The sequence below is a fragment of the Oryx dammah genome, unplaced genomic scaffold, assembly GCF_014754425.2.
Source record: "Oryx dammah isolate SB20612 unplaced genomic scaffold, SCBI_Odam_1.1 HiC_scaffold_18, whole genome shotgun sequence".
In the NCBI taxonomy this organism is placed as follows: Eukaryota; Metazoa; Chordata; class Mammalia; order Artiodactyla; family Bovidae; genus Oryx; species Oryx dammah.
Window position 1 is genome coordinate 72315196 of NW_024070202.1, and position 6568 is coordinate 72321763.

A 6568-nucleotide genomic window follows, 5' to 3' on the forward strand; every position below is an offset into this window, starting at 1 on the left:
GAAAAACTAAAACAATTCAATACTTTGAATTATGTTCTATTAATCTGGCCATTAACAGTGAATTAAAGACAAAATCATATAATGTTCAAATTTCTCTGTGTATGTTTTGTCCCAAATAAAGTTATCAAAATCCAAACTCTATATTAAAAACAACCTCAAAGATGTTTTCTGCAATAATTATTTTGAGTATATCTTGCAATTTCATTGGATGCAATTTCTATCTTTGAAATTATCTCTCTAAACAAACTTTTATAAATTTACACTGAATAGTATAATTGATGCACACTCTTTTCAGTTACATAAATATTTCAGTACAAAGTGTATATTCTTTAAAATAATTGATGCCTTCCCTAAACAAGAGTAGTGGCTTCCCTGATGGCTCAGCAGGTAAAGAATCCACCTGCAATGCGGGAGACACAGGAGAGGTGGGTTCAATCCCTGAGTTGGGAAGATGCCCTGGAGGAAGAAATGGAAACCCACTGCAGTATTCTTGCCTGAAAAAGTCCCATGGACAGAGTCTGATAGCCTACAGTCCAAAGGGCTGCAGAGTCTAACACAACTGGGCAATTAAAACACGCATGCACTAAACAAGAGTAGCACTCCCACAGTTTAAACAAAAAGAAATACTACAAACATATATACATAATACAAATGCTTCAGACTGGTATTTCATTTTTAAACAAGAATATCCATTTTATGGTTTCTGCTTTTGAAGATACGCTGCATTTAAAAACTGCAAAATCAATCAAATTGTGCCCCTAACTTCAAAAATAATTTTCATTACATAATCTGCTTTCCCAAATGCAAGGTGTTTCAAGATGTGTACTAGTTCTAACTTTGCCCTTAAAACACTAGAATATGGCACTTTATATGCATAAACATTAGGTTTTGGAATTGAAAATAGATCTTTCAAAGAATTTTATGAGTTAATTAAGAACATCACAACACCAAATATCCAAATCCTCCCCCAACCACAGGAAAAGAAGTTAATCTTGTGTCACACTGGGGGAAAGGTCATAAAAAATTTTAAACTATTATGATTTTTGTTACAACTTTACATTTTTCACATACACTAAGTAGGATCAAACCATCTTTAAAACAAGGATTCTTGCTCATGTACACTCAAAAGATAAATTTTAAGTTGAGCAAAAAGTTGTAAAAACAAGTTAGAATCTGTCCAAAGAAACTTATTTCGCTGGAAGACACTCGCTTAATTTAAAAGATGGCGGCTTCCCTGGTAGCTCAGCTGGTAAAGAATCCACCTGCAATGCAGGAGATCCCGGTTTGATTCCTGGGTTGGGAAGATCCCCTGGAGAAGGGACCAGCTACCCACTCCAGTATTCTTGCCTGGAGAATCGCGAGAGTCAGACACGACTGAATGACTTTCATTTTGTTTTCTTTCTTTCTAAAATGAAAACCTTTACTTTGGAAATGGCACCACACGACGTAAAATGTTTTAAAATCTTATTTTTAAAAGGGGTCAAAAACACTTTTTGGCAATGGTTAACACGGGAGTTGGTGAAGGAAATGGCAACCCGCTCCAGTCTTCTTGCCGGGAGAATCCCATGGACGGAGGAGTCTGGAGGGGGCTCCAGTTCACCGGGTCTCAGGGAGTCGGACACGACTGAGAGACTTTCACACACTCACAAGGGAGTGGTGCTGTACCCACTATCTGCAAACCGGGATTACCAAACAGCACTTCCAATTCACATCGAGAATTAGGAGTGAGTCCAGGTCGCTCCTCAACGCCTGTCTTAGCAGGCATTTTGAAGTTTAAAAGCGCACAGAATTTGCTGGAAGAGAGAATTCCGCCCGACAACTGGTCTGCAGGCCTCTGTCTTCACCCAGAGCAGCAGGCCCAGTTATTTGCAGGCCAGCTTCGCCTTCCGGCAGCACCCTTAGCGACTGCGGTGGCTTCACCCTCAGAAGCAGCAGGCAGCTTGGAAACCAAGAGGGCCAGGAAACAGCCACGCCCATACTTGTGGACTTAAAAGACAACCCAGGGTGAAAATACGGTGCTACTACCACCAAACCCACCGAAAGGACCGCTACTGACCTCGCACTTCCTGCCACAGAAGTTCTAGAAGAATGCCCCGGGCCCCACATGCTGGGCCCTCAGCTCTCTGCCCGCCGCCGCAAACGTGCACACTTACCTCACGTGTTCTGGCCACTGGGTCTCCAAACGGCGCTTGCGCGCTCGTTGCTGTGCCAACATCCTGCCTTTGCTCAACTGCCTCGCTCACGTGAGCATCAGGGGCTGTGGCCTAGGGCGGGGCGTTCCGGCTGGGGGGCATGCGCTCTGCGAGGAGCGCACGGAGTCTGCGCACAGGCTTTATATGACGGCATTCCCAGCACCTGTAGACTAATGGCCGTTTGCTGTCTCGTTTAGCAAACTTCAAACGGTGACGTGAGATAGTGGTGTGGACTTTTGTGTCCTTTCGTAATTTGTACATGTTGCTTAATTTTTTTTAAATACCCGAGTTGGAAGAATCCCAGCATTTTTTTTTTTAACAAGGTAGAAAGGAGAAAATGACTTTAGTACAATGAAAGCATGATGTTCAGGTTAGTAGCTTTGCAAACATTTCTCAGTCCAGCCTAGGGTCAGCTCTCGCTCGTGTTGCTGCGTTTTTCTCATTAAGGCGGGGAGGGGGGGTGGTAACTAATATAGCTTATCTGGTTATGAGCAGATGTTACACTTTGTGGCAAACCTTGCACAACAGTTGAAAATTATCTCCACTAATTTTTGCCAGTTTGAAGTATTATATACAGTAATACAGCAGTAAAGTAGTAACAATACACATATTGATGACAGAACATATGTGTACACTATTGAAATTAACCTCACAATTAAGAGGACAGTCGTTTCCTTCACACCCCCCGACCCCCCCGCACCGCACTCGGAAGTTTCTTCTTGCCCCTTTATGGTTGTTGGCCCCCGTCTGCTCCAAGTAATAGATTCTGCTTTCTGTCACCAGTTTGCATTTTCTAGAATTTCATGTTAACCAAATCATGCAGCGTGTCCATTCTGTTTTCTTTCATTCAGTATAATTGAGATTCATCCATTTTGTCACATGTATCAATAGTTCCTTACTCTGTATTCAGTTCAGTTCAGTCTCTCAGTCGTGTCCCACTCCTTGCGACCCCATGGACTGCCGCATGCCAGGCTTCCCTGTCTTATCACCAACTCCTGGAGTTACCCCAAACTCATGTCCATTTAGTCCATAGATAGCTATCCAGCTATGTGATCCTCTGCCATCCCCTTCTCCTCCTGCCTTCAATCTTTCCCAGCATAATGGGTCTTCAAATGAGTCAGTTCTTCGTATCAGGTGGACAAAGTATTGGAGTTTCAGCTTTAACATCAGTACTTCCAGTGTACACTCAGGACCGATCTCCTTTAGGATGGACAGATTGGATCTCCTTGCAGTCCAAGGGACTCTCAAAAGTCTTCTCCAACACCACAGTTCAAAAGCATCAATTCTTTGGCACTCAGCTTTCTTTACAGTCCAACTCTCACATCCATACATGACTACTGGAAAAACCATAGCCTTGACTAGACGGACCTTTGTTGGCAAAGTAATGTCTCTACTTTTTAATGTGCTATCTAGGTTGGCCATAGCTTTCCTTCCAAGGAGTAAGCGTCTTTTAATTTCATTGCTGCAGTCACCATCTGCACCGATCTTGGAGCCCCCCCAAAATAAAGTCTGACACTGTTTCCACTGTTTCCCCATCTATTTGCCATGAAGTGATTTGACCAGATGTCATGATCTTAGTTTTCTGAATGTTGAGCTTTAAGCCAATTTTTTCACTCTTCTCTTTCACTTTCATCGAGAGGCCGTTTAGTTCTTCTTCACTTTCTGCCATAAGGGTGGTGTTATCTGCATATCTGAGGTTATTGATATTTCTCCTGGCAATCGTGATTCCAGCTTGTGCTTCATCCAGCCCAGCGTTTCTCATGATGCACTGCAGACAAGTTAAATAAGCAGGGTGACAATATACAGCCTTGACGCACTCCTTTTCCTATTTGGAACCAGTCTGTTGTTCCATGTCCAGTTCTAACTGTTGCTTCCTGATCTGCATACAGATTTCTCAAGAGCCGGGTCAAGTGGTCTAGTATTCCCATCTCTTTCAGAATTTTCCATAGTTTGTTGTGATCCCCATAGTCAAAGGCTTTGGCATAGTCAATAAAGCAGAAATAGATCTTTTTCTGGAACTCTCTTGCTTTTTTAATGATCCAGTGGATGTTGGCAATTTGATCTCTGGTTCCTCTGCCTTTTCTAAAACCAGCTTGAACATCTGGAAGTTCACATTTCATGTATTGCTGAAGCCTGGCTTGGAGAATTTTGAGCATTACTTTACCAGCGTGTGAGATGAGTGCAATTGTGTGGTAGTTTGAACACTCTTTGGCACTGCCTTTCTTTCCATTGATACTGGCTGTAGAATTTTAGTAGATACCGTTTACCAGTTGAAGAAATTGCCTTCTATTTTTAGTTTGCTGGGAGTTTTTATGAATGTATATTCAATTTTATCAAATAGCCCTGCATCTGTGATAATGATCATGTGGTTCTTTTTTAATTTGTTGATACAATGAGTTATTGTCACTAAGTTGTATCCTACTCTTTTGGGACCCTATGGACTGTAGCCCACCAGACTTCTGTCCATGGGATTTCCTGGGCAAGAATACTGGAGTGGGTTGACATTTCTTTGTCCAGAGCATCTTCCCCCACCTAGAGATCAAACCATCCTCTCATGCATTAGCAGGCAGATTCTTAACCACTGAGCCACCAGGGAAGCCCAAATGATAAATTTGGGCTTGATAAATTATACTGGCTAATTTTCAAATGTTAAACCAAACTTGCAACCCTTGCATAAAACTTGGTCATGATGTATTATCTTTTTTTATATATTCTTATATTAGATTTGCTAAAATATTAAGTATTTTTGCATCTATGTTCAAGAGGGATATAGGTCTGAAATTTTCCTTTCTTGCAATGTCTTTGTCTGGTTTGGTTATCAGAGCAATACTGACCACACAGAATGAGCTGTAAAATCTGCTAACTTCAATTTTCTGAAAAAGTCTGCATAGAATTAGTAATTTTGTTCCTTAAATATTTGGTAAAATTCACAGTGTAGCCATTGAGACCTGGAATTTTTTGTGGGAATGCCACTAACCACAAATTCAGTTTCTTTAATTGAAAAAGTCTAATCAGCATAAACTCAATCTAAGGCTAGTCATCTATTAATTACTGAATGAACTTTACATTTTGTGTCTTTTAAGGAATTTAAGCAAATTCATTGGCATGAATTGTTGATAACATTCCTTTACTATCTCAGAAACTATGGTAACATCACCACTCTTGTCCCTAATGGTGAATTGTGTGCTTTTTCTCCTTTGCTGATTAACCTAGCTATTAATAGAGGTCTATCAATTTTTTCTTTAAAAAAAAAAAACTAAACAGCATTTGGTTTTATTCATGTTTCTATACTTTTCTGTTTTCTATTTCTGCTCTGATCTTTATTATTTCCTTTTTCCTATTTAATTTTAATTTTTTCTTCTTTCTCTAGCTTCTTAAGGTGAAAGCTGAGGTCACTGATTTGAAATCTTTTCTGGTATAGGCATTTGCCACTCTCAATTTCCCTCTAACTACTCCTTTAACTAAATCACACATATTTTTATTTCCATCCTCATTCCATTAAGTGGTTTGATTCTTTTTCTGAATTCTTTTTCAACCCGTGGGATATTTAGACATATGTTGTATAACTTTCAAATATTTGGCGAAGTCCCAGATATTGGGACATCTTTGTTACTGATTTCTAATTTAATGTCATTGTAGTCAGAGGACATAATTTATTATCTGAATCTTAAAAAAGCATTGAGACTTGTTTTATGTCATAGAATGTAGTCAGTCATAGTAAATGTTCCACGCGCACTAACATGTATGATGCAGAGGGGTTCCAGTGAGCATCCCAAGCTACAGTGTCAGAGGATCTTTAGATAATACAGCAAGAGAGTCACGGCGTGGTCCCAAGACAGAGTGCCATCAAACAGCTTCCATGTGAAGCTGTCAGAAGTCTGCTTGGAAGTGTTTCACAGCAGTACTGTGGTTAGAGGGGGACCAAAAAAAATTTGAAATGGCAGACAGGAGGTGTCAATACACTTATCAATAATTCATAGTTAATGTGCATGCTTACTAAGTCACTTTAGTCATGTCTGACTCTTTGCAACCCTATGAACCAGTGAAATTGCTGAGTCATGTCTGACTCTTTGCAACCGTATGGACTGTACCCCGCCAGGCTCCTTTGTCCGTGGGATTCTCCAGGCAAGAATACTGGATTGGGTTACCATGCCTTCCTCCATGGGATCTTTCCAACCCAGGGATCGAACCCATGTGTTCTGCATTGCAGGCATATTCTTTACCATCTGAGTCACCAGGAAAGTCCCTCATATTAACAAAACAACCTAAAAACCATTCGATACCACTATAAAGTAATTATATAATTTTAAAAGTTTTTATTTTAAAACATAAATCAACATTACAAAGTTTAGAAAATAAAAAAACTAAAGATTTTA